Consider the following 21,154-nt stretch of genomic DNA (forward strand, 5'->3'; position numbering starts at 1 on the left):
TTAAAAAGCAATTCTTTATATATTTTGCATATTAATCTTCTGTCAGATGTATAGATGGAAAATACTCAGAGTTTGTTCTTTTTTTTCTCATTTTTTTTATTCTTTAATTAAAATTTCCAACTGCTCCCCGTTTCCCATTTCCCTCCCCCTCCTCCCACATATTGCCCCTCCCCCCGCTCCCCTCCCCCTATCCCCACTCCTCTTCTCCTCCCCCCAGTCCATTCCCCCTCCCTCTCGATACTGAAGAGCAGTCCAAATTCCCTGCCCTACAGGAAGACCAAGGTCCTCCCACTTCTATCTAGGTCCAGGAAGGTGAGCATCCAAACAGGCTAAGCTCCCACAAAGCCAGTTCATGTATTAGGATCGAAACCTAGTGCCATTGTCCTTGGTTTCTCATCAGCCTTCATTGTCCGCCATGTTCAGAGAGTCCAGTTTCAACCCATGCTTATTCCGTCCCAGTCCAACTGGCCTTGGAGAGCTCCCAATAGATCAGTTCCACTGTCACAGTGGGTGGGTGCACGCCTCGTGGTCCTGATTTCCTTGCTCATGTTCTCCCTCCTTCTGTCAGAGTTTGTTCTTAACGTGGGCCTAAAGGTCACAATATTTATCTTTGTCTGTTTTTTCAGGAGACAGGAAAATGAGTTTGATATGCCAAAGTTGAAGGCAGTGATGAAGGAAGAAAAACACAGCCATGTCCTATGTATACTCTGTCAAGTATCATAAAACAATTCACGGGCATTTTCTTTTATGCAAATTAAATTATATATGCTACTTTGTTTCTCTGGGTTAGCTGATATGTTTATCTTTCTCATTTAACTTAAAATATTTAAAATTATATTTGGCATTTCTGGTTATTTCCAATTATTACCCATAATGCCATGTACTCATAGCTAGCAGGATCACAGAAGAATTCCCTATAAGACAACACATAGACACAATCTCATAAGAACCAGAGAGGGTAAGAGAAGTATCCAGCCAAGACTAGATATCAGCACCTACAATTACAATCTTCCCAAGTTCAAATGACCAGATGTCAGGATAAAAACACAAGCAATAACACTCAGAACAATATGTCTCAGTCAGAGCCTAGCAAGTCTATGACAGCAGGCCTCAAGAATGACAGCATAGCTAAAGCTCAAGACAAAAACCTTATGAATATTAATATAAATATGATAGGGAACCTTAAAGAGGAAATGAATTTATTCCTTAAAGAATCTATGAAAACACAAACTAACAGTGGAAGGAACTGTATAAAATTGTTCAAGACCCGAGACTGGAAATAGAATCAATAAAGAAAACCTAAGGGAATCTGGAAATGAAAAATTTAGGAACTTGAACAAGAATGTCAGAGCAAGCCTTACTAACAGAATGCAAGAGAATAAAGAGAAATGTCCAGGTATTGAAGACGGGATAGAAGAAATGGATACCCTGATCGAAGAAAATGTCAAATACAAATGATTCTGGCACAAAACAGCTGGGAAATCTGAGACACCGTGAGAAGAACAAATATAAGAATATGAAAAATAGAGGGAGGAGAAGAAACCCAGGTAAAAGGCCCAGGAAATATTTTTAACAAAATCATAGGAGAATATTTACCTAATTGAAATAAAGACATAGCTACAGAGGTAAAAGAAGCATACAGAACACCAAATACACTGGACCAGGAAAGAATTCCCCCTCACTACATAATAAATCAAAACACTAAATGTTCAAAACAAATAAAGACCATTAAGAGCTGCAAAGGAGAAAAGCCAAGTAACATACAAAGGCAGTCCTATCAGAAGTGTGCCTGAATAGAGATTCTAAAACAAGAAGGGCCTGGATAGATGTGCTGCAGAGATCACAGATGTCAGCCCAGACTACTGTAGTCAGCAAAACTTTCAATCACCACATACAAAGAAAAGAGGACACTCCATAAGAAAACCAAATTTAAACAACATCTATTCACAAGTTCAGTCCTACATAAAGTGCCAAAGGGAAAACTCCAACCTAAAGAGGTTAACAAATCCTAAGAAAACACAAGGAATAAATAATCCAAGATCAACAAATCAAAAGAGGACACACACACACACACACTTTACCACCACCACAACAAAATAACAGGAATTAATATACACTGTTCATTGATATTTCTCAGCATAAATCATCTCAACTCCCCAATAAAAAGACACAACTGACAGAATGGATGTGAAAACAGTATATGTTCTTGTGTGCATCCAAGAAACAGACCTTAACAGCAAGACTAGACATTACCTCTCAGGGAAGAATTGGAAAATGAGACTTCAAGACAATGGACCTAAGAAACAAGCTGGTATAGGCATTCTAAGCTCTAACAAAATAGACTTCAAACCAAAATTAATCAGAAGAGATATAAAAGGACACTACAAGAGGATATTGCAGTTCCAATGTCTATGTTCCAAACACGAGGGCACCTAAGTTCACAAAATAAACACTACTACAGTTTTAATCACAATGTGACCCATGCACACCGATAGTGCAATACTTCCTTACCATACTCTCACCAATAGACCAGCCATTCAGGCAAAAACTATACAGAGAAATGTTGGAGATAACTGATATTATAAACTAAATAACCTAACAGATATTTACAGATAATTTCACCCAAACATAAAATAATATACATTCTTTTCAACACCAAAATTGACCACATACTTGGACACAAATTCAGTCTCAACAAACACAAGAAAATTGCAATAAAGTTTGCAAACTCATGAAAACTGAAAAACTAAGCTCACTACTGAATGAAAAATGGGTCAAGACAGAAATCAAGAAAGAAATTAAAGACTTTCTGTAATTGAATAGAAATTAATACACAACATTACCAAACTTATGGGACACATTGAAGGCAGTTCTAAGAGAAAAGATCATAGTGCTAAGTGCCTACATTTAAAAAAATGGAGAGATCTCATACCAGTAACTTAACAGCAAATTTGAAAGCTCTTGAACAAAAGAAATAATCACACCCAAAATGAGTACATGGCAAGAATAGTTAAACTCAGTGCTGAAGTCAATAAAATATGAACTACACAAAGAATCAATGAAACAAAGTGTTGGTCTATTGAGAAAATCAATATGATAAATAAACGCTCATCAAAATTAAATAGAAGGTAGAGAAAGAAAATCCAAAGGAGAAATTAGAGATGCAGAGGGTGTCATAACAACAGAGACTGAGGAAATCCTGAGATATACTTCTCCTGTACTCCACCAAATTGGAAATCTAAAAGAAATGAATAATTCTCTCCATATATACCACCTAACAAAGTTAAAGCAAAATCAGATAAGCAATTTAAACACCCCTAGTGAAATATTTCAACGGAAAAATAAAAGCTTGGGTCCAGATGGTTTTAACAAAGAATTGTACCAGATATTCAAAGAAGAGTTAATGCCAATACTACTGAAATTATTCCACAAAATAGAAACAAAAGGATTTATTGCCAATTTGTTTTATGAGACCAATTACCCTGATACCCAAACCACATAACTATCCAACAAAGAAAGAGAATTACACATCAATCTCTCTCATGAATGTAGATGTCAAATTTCTCAATAAAATACTCTCAAATGAATTTAAGAACACATAAAAAAGATGATTCACCATGTTCAAGCAGGCTTCATCCCAGAGATGCAGGGACATGCATAAATAGATAAATGTAATTCACCAAACTAAAGAAAAAAACCATGATCAACTTATTAGATGCAGAAAAAGGACTTTGACAAAATCCCCTTCATGATAAAAGCCATGGAGAGATTAGGGATACAGGGAACATAGCTAATCGTGATAAAGGCTGTTTACAGCAAGCCCATAGCCGACAATAAATTAAATGGAGAAAAACTCAAAACAATTCTACTAACATCAGGAACAAGACAAGGTTGTTGACTCTTTCCATACTTATTCAATATAATGTTTGATCTTAACTGAGCAGTAAGGCAACTGACGAAGATTAAAGGATACATTTTGGAATGGAAGAAGTCAAAGTATCTTTATTTGCAGATAATATGATAGTATACATTAGTGACTGAAAAATTGCACCAAAAACTCCTCCAGCTGAAAAACACTTTTAGTAAAGTAGCTGGGTACAAAATTAACTCAAAAATAAGTAGACACCCTACATACAAACAACAAATGGAGTGAGAAAGATATTCAGGAAAAGAAAACCTTTCACAATAGCCTCAAATAATATAAAATAGCATGGGGTAAATATAACCAAGCAAGTTAAAGTACAATAAAAACTTTAAGACACTGAAAAAAGAAATTGAAGAGGATATCAGAAGATGGAAACATCTCCCATGCTCATGGATCAATAGGATTAACATAGTATAAATAACCATACTACAAAAAGCAATCTACACATCCAGTGCAATCCCCATCAAAATTCCAACAAAAATTTTCACAAATCTTGAAAGGACAAGTTTCAGCTTCATATGGAAACACAAAACCCCAGGGTAGCTGAAACATTCATAAACAATTAGAGAACTGCTGGAGGTATCACAATTTCCAAACTCAAATAATACTATAGAACTATAGTAATAAGAACAGCATAATATTGGCACAAAGCAGATATGTTTGTTGGTCAATGGAATCAAATTGAAGCCTCAGACATAAATCTACATACCTATCTGAGTTTTGATAAAAACCCAAGAAATACACACTGAAGAAAAGACAAATTTTTTACCAAATGGTACTGGTCAAACCGGATGTCTGCATGTAGAGGAATGCAAATAGCTATTATGCCGAACAAAACTCAACTCCAAATGAATCAAACACCTCAACACAAAGCCAGATACACTGAACCCGATAAAAAGGGAGGTGGGGAGTAGGCTTGAGCTTATTGACAGGGGAAAGACTTTCTGAACAGAATACCATTAGCATAGGCACTAAAATCAATAATTAATAAATGGGACCCCATGAAATTGAAAAGCTTCTGTAAGGCAAAGGGCACCATCATTTGGACAAAACAGCAGGCTACAGAAAGGGGAAAAGATTTTTTTTTTTACCTACTATACATCTGATAGAGTGATAATATTAAAATATATAAAGAACTCAAAAAAAAACTAGATATCAGAAAAACAAATAACTCAATTTTAAAATGGTGTACAGATATAAATACATAATTCTCAGAAGAAGAAACTCAAATGACTGAGAAGCTCTTAAAGAAATGTTCAACATCCTTAGTCATCAGGGAAAGGCAAATCAAAACTACTTTGAGATGCCATCTTACATCAGTCAGAAAGGCTAAGATCAGTAACACAAGTGTCAGTTCATGCTGGCAAGAATGTGGGGTAAGGAAAACGCTCAACAACTACTTGTGGGAATTCAAACTTATACAGATACTATGAAAATTAGTGTGGCAGTTCTTCAGGGAGATGGGAATCAATCTTCCTCAAGATCCCGCTGTATCACTCTTGGGCATATACCCAAAGGATGCTTCATCCTACCACAGAGACACTTATTGAATTGTGTTCTTCTATTCATAATAACCAGAAATAATAGCCAGAAAACAACATAGATGTCCCTCAATAGATGCATGTATAAGGAAAAAGTGATACAGTTACTTAGCTGTTAAAAGAGTGAAATTGTGAAATATGTAGGCAAATACATGGAAGTAAAAAATATCATCCTGAATGAGGTAACCTAGACCCAGAAAGATAAATATAGTATGTATTCAATTATATGTTGATATTATCTTTTACATCAATGATAACCAAACTACAATCCATAGAACCACAGAGATTACATAGAGAGTAAGGGCTGGGGGTAGGAGTTCAGATAGATCTCCCTAGGAAAGGCAAATAGAATAGATATGAATGGGTGGAGGGGAGCTGGAATAGAAAGATCAAGTGGAGAGGAGAGAGAAGAGGGATAAAGGAAAGAACACAGGATAGACAGCTAAAATTAAGGGCCTTTTGAGGGATAGTATAAAAACTTAATATACAAGCTTTGTAAAATATATAAAAATATGAAGGCTAAATGAATCACAAAATAATAGGGAAGACAGAGCACCAACTGGGCATCTATTGTCACAAAATGAAGATTCTAGTACCGAGATTATGTTTCATCTACTGAGCTGTTGACTAAATGGGCCCCATTGGAACCCCCAAACTATCCATGCTGTTTTCAAGACTATACATAGCTCTCCAAAAACTCATGGCAAGGCCCCATTGCTGAAGATAACACCTACACAACTACTGAACATGGAGAAGTCAAGCTGGAGTCAAGCTGGTGCCTACCATAGAGGCTTCACTCCTATGTGTCAGTGTCTTTGGTTTAGGAGGGCACTCCACACGCTATTAAAAGAGAGTGTAGAGTAAACACCAACCTAGGCACAAGAATGGTGTCCTGCCTGTAAGACACGCTAGTGCGACAGTAGCACAAAGCTTGTGGGAATAACCAACCAATATCTGATTTGACTTCAGGCTCACTCCACAAGTTGTAACATACATCTGGCACTCTTGGGTGACCACATACCTGAGACTAGGCAGTCCTGGGATGTAGGGTAAAACCAAATACTACTGTTGTTTAAACAAAACAAAAACAAAACACAAACAAGTAAACAAACAGAAACATAGCAATAAAATTACTCCTAATGGCTTTCTGATATGCTCATAGATCCTAGGCTTGCTCAGTCATCATTAGAAAAACTTCCTCCTGTAGCAGAGGGGAGCAAGTACAGAGACCTATAACCAGACAACATGCAGAGAGTGAAAGACCTCAGAACACTCAGCCCTAAATGGAGAAGATATCTCTAATTGATAATCATTTGCAAATGAAAATTTAGTTTTATCTATGAGAGTCTTACTGGAGAAACAAACTATTTAAGGGTAGGCTGCAGAAAGAGGGTAGTTCTGGATGGGAGGGAAGGGAGGGAGAAACTTAGAGAAGTAGAGGGAGGGTAAATTCTAATTAGGATGTGTTATGTGAGAAAAAAGATATTTTCAATAAAAAGAAAAAATAAAAAAATAACTTCTGCAATATGAAACTTTTTCCTTATATGCTTGCTGATTGCAATATTTATCACGCTATATAAATCAAACATGTAGTTCTCTGTACATCAAAATTCAGGGATAAAAAGGAAGAATGCTAGAAATAATTGAAAACTTCTTTCTATGCCCTCCAGATAATCCGAAACTTTGTTGAGTAAGGAATGAGTCCAGAACGAAAGAAACTCCAAAACCACAGCAGGTTCTGAAAGACTGGTCTCTAACACATGGATAGGGTATTTTATAGTCAGAGGACAGGAAAAGACACAGTAGAAGACAAGTGAGTTAGGAACAGCCCAGTTGGTTATAGTGTATATCCATCTTACTTGAACAATCCATAAAGGATTAGGTGAGACTCAAGTACTTGCGATAAGAGTAGGTTATAGTCTGTTTACATATCAAGTTAGGTTGTAGCTCATATGTCAGAAACTTGTAGATCAAACTTAAAGTACATCCAGAGGTGGCATTAGGCAAATCTTAAAAATTCCCTACTTCTTTTGGTCAACCTCTCAGTTTTGAAACTGAGATCAAAATTTTGAGCGTTGGTTTCACTCTCTCACAATCATAAATAGACTTATTTGATCTCATCTTTCACCTGCCAATAGCAGAATAGAAAGTTTTATAGGGTAGGTACTAAGGAACAGCAATAACAGTATAGACTGACTATCATGTTGACCTTCCAGCTATATTGTTGTGAAGACTAGAGGGAATGTCCTTATTATGCTGACTCATAATACAATCTCCCGTTTTTAGGAAAAAAACTGGCATGTGATGTGAGATGTCCTTCTGTATATGTGTTGCTTTTATTGATTGATGAATAAAGCTGTTTCAATCAATGACTCAGCAGAATAGAGCCAGGTAGGAAATCCTAACAGAGATATACATAGAGAGAGTAGGCAGAGTCAAGCAGATGCCGGCCAGCCACCAAAGAAACAAGACATGTAGAAAATGAGGTAATGCCATGGCCACGAGACAATTCATAGACTAATAGAAATAGATTAATTTAAGATGTAAGAGCTAGCTAGAAATATGACTGAGCCACCAGCCAGTGTTTTAATTAATATAATTTCTGTGTGATTATTTGGGTCTGGCTGGCCAGAAAATGAAAGTGCAGTCTCCATTTACAAATGGCATGATGTGGAAATTCTTGCCAAAAAATGGGCATGGTAGGAGAGAAAGCTAAGCCAGGAAAGATGGGATCTGGGAGCGCTAGTGCTTCTCCAGAATCCAGGTAGCTAGGTTTGGGTTTTATTTCCTAGAGCTGGAATTCCAGTCCCAGCTCTGGCCTGGGCTGGTGGCTAAAAAACCTGAGTCAAACAGATGTTTTGTAAATTAGTGCCCTATGTTGGGCACCAAATGAAGCATGATTAATAAGCACTCAGAGACAGAAATTGGGGTTCAACCTGAGGACCAGAAAAGTAAAGCAGCCAGCCACTGGGATTAAAGGCATGTGCTACCGGGATTAAAGGCATGCACTGCCTGGTTTCTATGGCAAACTAGTGTGGCTACTGGGATTAAAGGTGTGTGTTACCATTGGTCAGTTTGTAAGGCTGATCAGTGGGGGCAGTTTTACTCTCTGATCTTTAGGCAAGCTTTATTTTTTGAAGTACAAATGAAATGCCACTATAGGCATGTTTTAGATTCTGTCTGCTTTGTTAACATTTTGGTTGGAATATGGAACAATTATTATAAGAGACACAATTTTGTTTGGATCTGTTCTGTTGGGGTCTGATGTCAAGATTATCCCATAACATTGGTCCCCCAATTTTATTTCCTACACATTGTGTAGAATGATGACTTTCTACAGATGATAGCAATCTTAAATGCCTTTAATTATCTGTAATCTTAGAAAATGGAATCTGCTCCTTAGAGCAGTGAAGAATCCCATGGTACCTTTTTTTTTTTTTTTTTTTTTTTTTTTTTTTTTTTTTTTTTTTTTGGTTTTTCGAGACAGGGTTTCTCTGTGGTTTTGGAGCCTGTCCTGGAATTAGCTCTTGTAGACCAGGCTGGTCTCGAACTCATAGAGATCCGCCTACCTCTGCCTCCCAAGTGCTGGGATTAAAGGCGTGCGCCACCACCGCCTGGCTCCCATGGTACCTTGGTATCAGGTCTAGAACTTGGACCTCATGTTCCCATATAAAAAGCAGTTCTAATTTACACCTGCCCCTATGCTCATCTTATCTCTCTAGCTGTTACTTTGAACCAGACATAGTTTCTAATCATATTGGGGCCTAGGATTCCCACAGTTTGGGCCATGTCATTGTCCTTTGTTCGTTCTGGGACAGTTGGAAGTACAGTGCTGATTTTAGGAATGTCGAGGGTTCTCCTGTGTCAGATCTGGTGTCCCCTTGCTTTCAGGATTTCCCAGATGCATCAAATCTTTCCTTTTCTCCTCTGCTCCCTTGGATAGCACTGAAGTCTCTTCCCTGCCCCCCCCCCCCCAAGTGCCTAGTCCTTTTTTTGTACTGGCCTGCAGTCATAGCTCATTTTATGACTGAAGTCAAATGACCACAACCAGCACTCTCTGGCTGAAGACAGATCAGCTTGGATGTGGTATTTCTACCCAGACAGGGGTAGATGAGCATCCTAATGCAAATGGTTTGAACCAGTTCAGGGCATCAATTTCCCCCAAACCATCTCAGGTGAGGTTCTTTTCTTAGTTTTTACCCATGTGAAGGTGTAAAAGGTGTAAAGTCCTTTAAGAGTTCATTGTGAATGAAAATGATTGTGTTCACCCACCCTCTCCCATGGCCCAACTGATTCCAGGGGAGATAGCACTCACAATACTTCCCTGTTCCTTTGGGACATCAGTTAGGGAAAGTCATTCTTTGCCATGAGAACTTTAGCTTTGCCTCCTAGACGTTTAAAGCATGGGGAAATGAGCCTTCCTGTGACATTTGGAAAACTTGCCACTACGTGTTTTTTCCAGCCATCAGCTGGGAGAGAGAAGCAAGATCTCCATACACCCCTGAATTTCTAAGCATCTTGGATTTAGACAAGTCTGGGAAAACCCAGGCTTCTGCTTTGTTTACAAGTACACCTCCTGGGCCACAGCAAATGTTGCCACTGCCCTATTTCATTTACATCCACAGCTTCCCCAGAAGACAATCCCAAACCATAACAACTCCTACCTGAATAGTAGCAACACCTGAGCATCAAGTATACTGGATTTTTCTACTTTAAATCAGCATTGCTTTTTCCCTGTTAAGTTGGCCTTCATAGATGACCGCATAGAGGCCTCTCAAAGAATCTGTTGATTGTAGCAAACTGCAGGTCTCTCTCACAAGGCAAATTGCTGTTTCAGGCCCCCTGCTCTTTTCATGAAGTTCCAACATAGGGAGGATGATCAGAATGATTATACATCTTTATCACACTGAAACAGGGAATAAAAGCAGAGAGAATGGACCAGGCCCTCGGGCATTGCAGGATAAAAGAGGGCAGCCAGAGAACCAGAATGAGCAGATCCTATGTGTACTAGGTGTTTGCCCAGTGGAAGGGAGACTCTGGAGAAACCGTTTTCCTTGAATTGCCCTCTTCAAGTGTTCTAGAGTATCCTTGTGGGCTTGGGTAGAGGCCAAGTATGATGTCGACATGATTTCATCACATAGGTATTTTTAGGATGGTAGGGGAATTCAGCACATGGGGACTCAGACTTTGATTTGACATCTTATCAACCAATGCCCAGACACGGATTTAAAAAAAATAGTTGGAAATGAAACAAAAACAAAACAAACAAAAAACTTACCCTGCTTCTGTCTGGGCTTGTTGCAACGAAGTGATGTTCAAGAAGTGCTAATTTTCAAAAAGCCTTGTCTCTTGCTTTTCTGGGCTTAGTCCTCTTAAATTATGTAGCATGAGGAGAAGATATGAAGATTCATGGGATTAATGAAGAAATGGATGACAAAGCTGGGCTCTTCTGGAGTGGAGTATTCTGCACATGTATTAAAATGTGCACATATAAAAGTTATGCATTACACGATGATGCTTTGGTTCAATGAAACACTATGGAGCAGTGATTCTTTCTTTTTATTTAATTATTAAAGATTTCTGTCTCTTCCCCGCCACCACCTCCCATTCCCCCCCCCAATCAAGTCTTCCTCCCTCCTCCGCCCAAAGAGCAATCAGGTTTCCCTGCCCTGTGGGAGGTCCAAGGACCACCCACCTCCATCCAGGTCTAGTAAGGTGAGCATCCAAACTACCTGGGCTCCCACAAAGCCATTATGTGCAATAGGATCAAAAACCCATTGCCATTGTTCTTCAGTTCTCAGTAGTCCTCATTGTCCATTATGTTCAGCGAGTCCGGTTTTGTCCCATGCTTTTTCAGACCCCGGCCAGCTGGCCTTGGTGAGTTCCCGATAGAACATACCCATTGCCTCAGTGTGTGGGTGCACCCCTCGCGGTCCTGAGTTCCTTGCTCGTGCTCTCTAAGTATATGCTCAACTATGTTCATAGCAGCATTGTTTGTAATAGCTAGAACCTGGAAACAGCCTAGATGCCCTTCAATGGAAGAATGGATGAAGAAAGTATGGAATATATACATATTAGAGTACTACTCAGCAGTAAAAAACAATGACTTCTTGAATTTTGCATACAAATGGACGGAAATTGAAAACACTATCCTGAGTGAGTTAAGCCAGACCCAAAAAGAGGAACATGGGATGTACTCACTCATATTTGGTTTCTAGCCATAAATAAAGGACATTGAGACTATAATTCGTGATCCTAGAGAAGCTAAATAAGAAGGTGAACCCAAAGAAAAACATATAGTCATCCTCCTGGATATTAACCTTCATCAGGCGATGAAAGAAGACAGAGACAGAGACCAACATTGGAGCACTGGACTGAAGTCTCACGATCCAAAGGAGGAGCAAATGGAGCAGTGATTCTTTAAGATTACAATGGGGTTGAAAATTTCCCATTACTTAGAAGTTTTACTTCATCTTTTAATGTTTATAAATATGCACATATATCCTTATCATTGCATTATAACTATCCTCAGTATTTAGCATAGTCAACTTTTGTACAAGTGTGTTGCCTAGAAACAAGATGTTTTACTATACAGTGGAGGTACAAGGCAGGGCACACCATCAGGTTTGTGTAACTACAATGTATGATATTTGCACAATGACAAAACTTTCCTAGTAATGCAGTTTAAAAACATATCCCATCCATGCGTAGTTGATGACTATTAGGCCTTATAGCTATTTTTATCTAACAGGCATCTATATACAAAGAGCTGGGTATTAAAAATTGCAACTACATGTCAGGCATTTTGTTCTACTGGGCTAGTAACTCTCATAGTGTGCTCCTGGGACAATCAGCATCAGCATCATTAAGGAAGATGATGGACATACATGCTCTCAGGTTCTATCCGAGAGCACTGAATGAGAAACTCTGGAGTGAGGCTCAGTAAGTTGGGTTTGAGAACCATAGCCTTCAGAGGGTCTGGTCTGTGCACACTGTTCCTAGTGTCAGTGTCCTTTTCTCTCTTCCATCTAGTGACTGACAAGGTCACAGGTGGAACATTCTATCTTGGGAAAGTGCGCAGCTGTGACTTGTCTTCACTGGCTAAGACTGCTCTAGTGTTTTCTTGTACCTACTCACACAGTTGGGCAGTGGAAGGAAAATAGAGCTACAAGGATAATGAACTAAAAAAATTATATATTAAATTTTTGATGGGCTTTGTTCTACAAAACCTGCCTTTTGTTAGGCTTCTGAATATTTTTAATAAAGAATAATTTAAGTTGTGACAAGGCAACAGATTAGATTTCCAGTATAGATAAAAGAGACATAGGGCATGGATTATTTTATAAGATATAATGCTTTATTGAGTTGACTGTCAAGTTAATGATCTATTTTCTTTGAAGTTAACATTATGGAAGATCTGGAATCAAACCGATTCAACGAAGCAGAAAAACGGGGAATTCCTTTCAGTGATTCATTTGGTAACTTTGAGCAGTACTCATGTGGTTGGCCTCATCTCCCTAATTCTCTTGACAACATAGTTGTGTGGAATGTGTCTGGTATTAGTAGCGGTTCACATATTTCTTAGATATGACATTTTGGTGGGAAAATTGTATATATTTTGGGCAGGTAAGAGCATTAAGATTTTTTTTTCATTTTTTTTATTCTTTTTTAATTAAAATTTCCAACTGCTCCCCGTTTCCCATTTCCCTCCCCCTCCTCCCACATATTGCCCACTCCCCCCGCTCCCCTCCCCCTATCCCCACTCCTCTTCTCCTCCCCCCAGTCCATTCCCCCTCCCTCTCGATACTGAAGAGCAGTCCAAATTCCCTGCCCTACAGGAAGACCAAGGTCCTCCCACTTCTATCTAGGTCCAGGAAGGTGAGCATCCAAACAGGCTAAGCTCCCACAAAGCCAGTTCATGTATTAGGATCGAAACCTAGTGCCATTGTCCTTGGCTTCTCATCAGCCTTCATTGTCCGCCATGTTCAGAGAGTCCAGGTTCAACCCATGCTTATTCGGTCCCAGTCCAGCTGGCCTTGGAGAGCTCCCAATAGATCAGTTCCACTGTCACAGTGGGTGGGTGCACGCCTCGTGGTCCTGATTTCCTTGCTCACGTTCTCCCTCCTTCTGCTCCTCATTTGGACCTTAAGAGCTCAGACCGTTGCTCCAAATTGGGTCTCTGTCTCTCTCTCAATCCATCGCCAGATGAAAGTTCTCGTGCCATTCTCCTTGGCCTCTCATCAGCTCTCATTGTCCGCCACATTCAGAGAGTCCGGTTTTATCCCATGTTTTTTCAGTAGCAGTCCAGCTGGCCTTGGTGAGCTCCCAATAGATTGGCCCCACTGTCTCAGTGGTTGGGTGCACCCCTCATGGTCCTGACTTCCTTGTTCATGTTCTCTCTCCTTTTGCTCCTCATTATAACCTTGGGAGCTCAGTCCGGTGCTCCAGTGTGGGTCTCTGTCTCTATCTCCATCCATCGCTAGATGAAGGTTCTATGGCGATATGCAAGATATTCATCAGTATGATTATAGGATAGGTTCATTTCAGGTTCCCTATCCTCAGGTGCCCCAATGAACTAACTGGGGACATTGCCCTGGGCTTCTGGTAGCCATTCCAGGTTCAAGTCTCTTGCCAACCCTTAGGTGGCTCCCTTAGCTAAGGTATGAGTTTCCCTGCTCCCCCATCCAACCTTCCTTTACCCCCAATCACCCCGATTCCCCCAGTTCCCCATTAAGATTTTTAAAGGATCTGGGCATGGTGTCCCTGCATTTCGGGAAGTAGAGGTGAGTGGATCTTAGACCCAGTTTCAAAACAGTGTGGGTGGGGTCGGCCATGTTCTGCCTAAGGAAAGAGTATTTTCTGTTGTGCTAGTGGATGAGTCCTGGAGCTCTGCCAACCTTTGCTTTATTCAGACCCACTAAGCTTTGCTGATAAGAGTTACCAAATGGATAATCCAGTCCAAGTAAGTATGGTAAGTGAATCACTAGTTGCCTGTCGTGGAGGAACTAGGTGTGGCAAATATTAAATGTTTAGGACCAGGGAGAAAGCCAATGTGTTGCTTGTGTTCTTTCCTTTCAAGGAGATTAGCATCCAAAGAGACGTGTATCTTCAGGAAAGCACAGATTGTGACACTGTGGAAATGTAAAAGAGAATCTGCCATTCTTCTATGCACCCTTGCTGGACTTCTTGTGTTTCATGGTGCAAATGTTTCCCATTTCAAGCTTGTCTTCTCTGCCTTTTTTGTTTGTTTAAAAATCAATCCTCAGTATTGCTCAAAATTTAACAATTCTATGTGGTTTTTATACATTCTTTTTTCCTTTCTTAAGATTATAATATAGGCAGTCCTCAGCAGCCGACCAGCAGGTGAGAGAACTGCACCGCCATCACCACAACCCACTGGATTCTGCTCCCCAAGACCCACTCCACAGCCCAATCCCACCCACCTCATTATTCCCATGGCCAGCCCCTCCCAGCAACTCCAGCAGACTCTATAGGCACAGGTACAACCCATACCAGTTGGAAGAACAGGTGAGTGGCCTCCCAGCTGAAGTGCCTCAACCTCCAGACCCCAGGGCACATCCTGTGCCTCCTCCCCCATCTCAGCACCACAAGGTAGCTAAGCCGTTCTCCCAACTCTGGTGACACTCTACTGCTTTGGTATAGTTCCCAGCAACCAGCCAGCAGTTGAGAGACTGGCCTGCAGGCTGTACCACCACCACCTCTACCACTGGATTCTGGTTCCCCAAGGCCTCCCTTGCTCTCCAATCCCACCCACTTCATCATCCTACCTGTGGCCAACCCTTCCCTGTAACTCCAGCAGTCTTCATAGGCACAGGTACAAGCCACACCAGGTAGAAGAACAGGAGGATACTCTGGATCTAGGTACCCAAATTCCCACAAACCTCAGCTGAGACACCCTACTGGACCTGAAGACCTGCAAATCACCAGAACCCTTGGCCATTCTAGACAAAAGACAATAAAGGAAACAGATAATAAAGGAACAAAGTACCCATCCAACAATGACCGCCTAAGAATCAACACCCAGACCTATAATCATCCTAAATCCAAATGTGTAAATGTCAGTGTAAGAATATGTTCAACAACAGAAAGGGCAATATGAAACCACCAGAACCAAGTGATACTACAATAGCAAGCAAGACCTGAACATTCCAATGCACCTGAAACACAAGAAAATGACTTTAAAAATATTTTTTATGAAGATGATAGAGACCCTTAAAGAGAAAATGAAAAGTTCCCTTCAAGAAATTGAGGAAAAAAACAAACAAAAAAGTGAAAGAAATCAATAAATCCCTTCAAGAAAATCAAGAAAACCAAGAAAAAACACTTAAGCATGTGAAAGAAATAGTTCAAGACTTGAAAACTGAAATAGAAGCAATAAAGAAAACAAAAACCAAGAGAATTCTCTTTTTATTCTCTCTTCCTCAAGAAAGGGATTCTCTGTGTGGTCTGCAAAGCAAGTTCCAGAATAGCCAGAGTGGACTGACCTCAAACTCACAGAGATCTATCTGCCTCTGCTTCCCATGTACTGGGATGAAACGCTACACCTAACTTCTCAATGGAGACTCTACATGGTAATTTGAATGTATTTGTCCCCCATAATCTCATAGTGAGTGGCACTATTAGGAGGTATGGCTTTGTTGGAGAGAGTATGGTCTTGTTAGAGGAAGTGCGTCACTATGGGGGCAGGCTTTAGGGGTTCTTATTTTTGGGATACTGCTCAGTGAGTCTGTTGATTTCCTGTTCCCTGAAAGATATAGCGGTCTCAGCTCCAGCACCACTTCTGCCTACATGCTGCCATGCTCCCTACGATGTGATAATTGGCTGCACCTCTGAAACTGTAAGTGGGCCTCCTCAATTAAATACTTTCTCCATAAAAGTTGTCATGGTCATAGTGTCTCTTCACAGCAAAAGTAAATCTAAACTAAGATGCTCTAAAAGCCAGAAGATCCTGGACAGATGATTTGGAGACACTAAGAGGCCACAGATGCCAGCCAAACTTTCATTCACCATACATAGAGAAAGCAAGATATTTCATGACAAAATCATATTTTAAACAATATCTATCTATCTATCATCTATCTATCTATCTATCTATCTATCTATCTATCTATCTATCTATCTATCTATCTATCAATACAGTCCTACAGAAAGTACTAGAAGGAAAACTCTAACCCAATAAAGTTAACTGTACCCATGAAAACACAAGCAATATGTAATCTCACAGCAGCAAAACCCAAAAAGAAACACACACACACACACCACAACCAAAACTAAAAATAAGAGGAATTGACAATCATTGATCATTAATCTCTTAATATCAATGAACTTAATTTGTCAATAAAAGACATAAGCTAACAGAAAGGATATAAAAACCAGGATCCATCCTTCTGCTGCATACAAGAAACACATTTCAATTTCAAAGACAGACATTACCTCAGAGTAAAGGGTTGGGAAAAGATTTTCCATCAGATGGACCTAAGAAGCAAGCTGGTGTAGCTATCCTAATATCTAACAAAACAGATTTCAAACTAAAATTAATCAAAGAGATGGAGAGGACATTTTATATTCATAAAAGGAAAAAATCCATCAAGATGAAGTCTCAATTCTGAACATCTATGCCCCCAATACAAGGGCACCCACATTTGTAAAAGAAATATTACTAAAGCTTAAATTATACATCATACTCCACACAATAATGATGGGAGATGTCAACGCCTCACTCTCCCCAATGGGCAGGTCTGCCTGACAGAAACTTAACAGAGAAATAAAGGAACTAATATGTTAAGACTCAAATGGACTTAACAGCATCTACAGAACATTCCACCCAAACACAAAAGAATATACCTTCTTCTCAGCACCTCATGGAACCTTCTCTAAAATTGAGTACATTCTCGGTCACAAAGCAAATCTTAACAGATGCAAAAATTAGAATAATTCACAGAATTTTATTGGATCACTGTGGGTTAAACTCATGGAAGCTAAACAACTGAATTATCACTGGGTCAAGGAAGAAATAAAGAAATTAAAGACTCCCTAGAATTCAATGAAAATGAATGCACAATATACATAAACTTTTGGAACACAATGAAAGCAGTGCTTAAGAGAAAAGTTCATAACACTAAGTGTCTACATAAAGAATTTGGAGAGATCTCACACTAGTGAATTAACAGAACATTTGAAAACTTCAGAGCAAAAAGGAGCAAACTCACCCTGGAGGAGTAGACAGCAGGGGATAATCAACCTGAGGGTTGAAATCCGTAAAATAGAAACAAAGAGAATAATACAAAGAATCAATGAAACAAAGAGTTAGTTTTTGAGAAAATCAACAAGATAGACAAACTCTTTTCCAAAGAAATAAAAGGCAGAGAAGGAATATCCAAATTAACAAAATCAGAAGTGAAAAGGGTAGTATTACAACAGACACTGAGGAAATCCAGACTCATTAGGTCATATTTCAAAAACTTTTTCTCCATAAAATTGGAAAGTCTAAAGAAATGGACACTTTTCTTGATAGGTACCAGATACCAAAATTTAATCAGGATCAGATAAGCAATTTAAATTGATCTATGACCCTTAAGAAAATAGAAGCATTCATTAAAAGTTTTCCAAACAATAAATAAATAAGTAAATAACCCATGGCCATGTGGTTTCAGTGCAGAATTCTACCAGAATTTTAAAAAAGAGCTAATATCAGTACTCCTCAAAATGTTCCACACAGTAGAAACAGAAGGAACATTGCTAAATTCTTTTCATGAGGCTAGTTTCCCAGGTACCCAAACTACACAGACATGTAACAAAGAAAGAGAATAACAGACTTAGTTTCCCCGTAAACATTGATGCAAAAATACTCAATAAATATTGGCAAACTGAATCCAATAGCACATCCACCATGATCAAGTAGGTTTCATCCCAAAAATGCAGGGATGGTTTAACATATGAAAATCTGTCAATGTAATTCACCATATAAATAAACTGAAAGAAAAATAATATGATCTTCTCATTAGATGCTGAAAAAGCCTTTGACAAAATCCAACACCCTTTAATGATAAATGTCCTGACTGTATGCTCCCAAATAACCAGCAGCCACTTCCCAAATAGCTGAATCAGAGTCTTAATATAAATTAAAAATGCATGCCAATAGCTTAGGCTTAATTACTAGCTAACTCTTACACTTAAATTAACCCATATGTCTTATCTATGCTTTGCCACGTGGCTTATGTCTTGTTACTTCATTTTCTGCAAGTCCTGTTTCACCAGTAGCTGCCTGGCATCTCTTCTGACTCTGCCCTTCTTCCTCCCAGCATTTTCAGTTTGACTGTCTTGCCTATACTTTTTGCCTATACTGTTTGCCTGACCACTGACTAATAAGCATTTTATTAAATCAATTTGAGTGACAAAACTTTACTGTGTCCAAAGGAAGAATTCCATAGCACAGTGATATATCTGGATACAAAATTAACTCAGTAGATCTCCTAAATACAAATGATAAACAGTCTGAGAAAGAAATCAGGGAAACAACAACCTTTACAATAGCTACAAATAAAATAAAATATCTTGGTGGTAATTCTAACCAAACAAGTGAAAGACATGTATGACAAAAACTTTAACACTTTGAAGAAAGAAATTGAAGAAGATATCAGAAAATGAAAAGATCTTCCATGTTCATGGATATGTAGGATTAACATGGTAAAAATGGCAATCTTACCAAAAGCAGTCTATAGATTCAATGCAAATCCTACAAAAATCCCAACACAATTCTTCACACACATCTAAAGAATAATACTCAACTTCATATGGAAAAAAACAGGATAGCTAAAACAACCCTGCAAATAAATGTATCATTATCCCTGACTTCCATCTTTACTAAAGAGCTATAGTAATAAAAACAGCTTGGTATTGGCATAAAAATAGACATGCAGATGATGTGGGGTGTCCTTCTGTATATGTATTGCTTTTATTGGTTAATGAATAATTTTGGCCAATGGCTTAGCAGAATAAATACAGGCAAGATTTCTTAATAGAGATATATATATAGAGAGTAGGCAGTGTCGAGGAGATGCCATGTAGCCACTGGAAGGAGAAGCATGCCAGAACATTATCAGTAAGCCACAGCCTCATGATAATATACAGATTAATAGAAATTGATTAATTTAAGATGTAAGAGCTAGCTAGGAATATGCCTGAGCCATTGGCCAAACAGTATTGTAATTAATATAGAGTTTGTGTAATTATACTGATATGGGGATCCAGGAAATAAAAGCATAGTCTCCATTTATCAATGGTGTTCAAACTTTTGGCAAGAATTTCCACATAGGCCAAGGAGAATGGCACAGGAACTTTCATCTGGCGATGGATCGAGAGAGAGACAGAGACCCAATTTGGAGCAACCGTCTGAGCTCTTAGTGTCCAAATGAGGAGCAGAAGGAAGGAGAACATGAGCAAGGAAATCAGGACCACGAGGCGTGCACCCACCCACTGTGACAGTGGAACTGATCTATTGGGAGCTCTCCAAGGCCAGCTGGACTGGGTCTGAATAAGCATGGGTTGAAACTGGACTCTCTGAACAAGGCGGACAATGAAGGCTGATGAGAAGCCAAGGACAATGGCACTAGGTTTCGATCCTAATACATGAACTGGCTTTGTGGGAGCGTAGCCTGTTTGGATGCTCACCTTCCTGGACCTAGATAGAAGTGGGAGGACCTTGGTCTTCCTGTAGAGCAGGGAATTTGGACTGCTCTTCAGTATCGAGAGGGAGGGGGAGTGGACTGGGGGGAGGAGAAGTGGAGTGGGGATAGGTGGAGGGGAGCGAGGGGAGGGGGCAATATGTGGGAGGAGGAGGAGGGAAATGGGAAACTGGGAGCAGTTGGAAATTTTAATTAAAAAAGAATAAAAAAAAAGAATTTCCACATAAAGCCTGAGAAAGCTTTAAAAAAAGAATTCTAGACAGACAAGAACAGAATCAAGCATAACTTTTTGGTAACCATCTTTTCTCTGGTAAGCTCTTTGTGTTGGTGATGAGCAGAGGTGCAGCTCCTATAAGAGAGGCTTCCTGACTCAGTATTCATGGCAAAAACCTCATAGCTCTTTTAAGAGGCTCTGCTACAAAATACTTAAATGGTGTTATGAGCAGCCGGCATCAGGCTTCTTGGAGGTGGCATGGACTTAGAAACTACACAGAGTTGTAGCAATAAACTTGGCTCCTTCCAGTACCTCCACAAAGAAGCTAAACCCTCAGAAAGCTAAGGAATGGCGTGGATCCAGCTGCCAAAACCTTATCTTTAATCCCAGCCATGCTGTTTAGCAGATGTAAGACTCATATGCTCAGAAAAAAAATAGAGATAGACAGTAAAGACAGATTCAGATAAACAAACAAACCTCTAAATGATTTATGGTGTGTTTAAAACTATACATAGGCTTGGGAGAGAAAAGAAAGAGGATAGAGAAAGTTCTTAAAAAGTAATAGAGTAGACACTTCATTGTATGGGCTGCTAAGCTAAACCAGCATATATATTTTAAAGATATCTTAACTTTAGAATTTAAGTCAAAGGACATGTTACTTTGGAAAAGAGGTTCTGCTTTTGTTTCCACAGAGGATAGAAAGCTGTGGATTCCTTACTGGCTAATATGGTTTGATCAAACAAGACCTTTTGAAGTGATGTCCCAGGTG

Source organism: Chionomys nivalis, chromosome X (genome assembly GCF_950005125.1).
Source record: "Chionomys nivalis chromosome X, mChiNiv1.1, whole genome shotgun sequence".
Lineage (NCBI taxonomy): Eukaryota > Metazoa > Chordata > Mammalia > Rodentia > Cricetidae > Chionomys > Chionomys nivalis.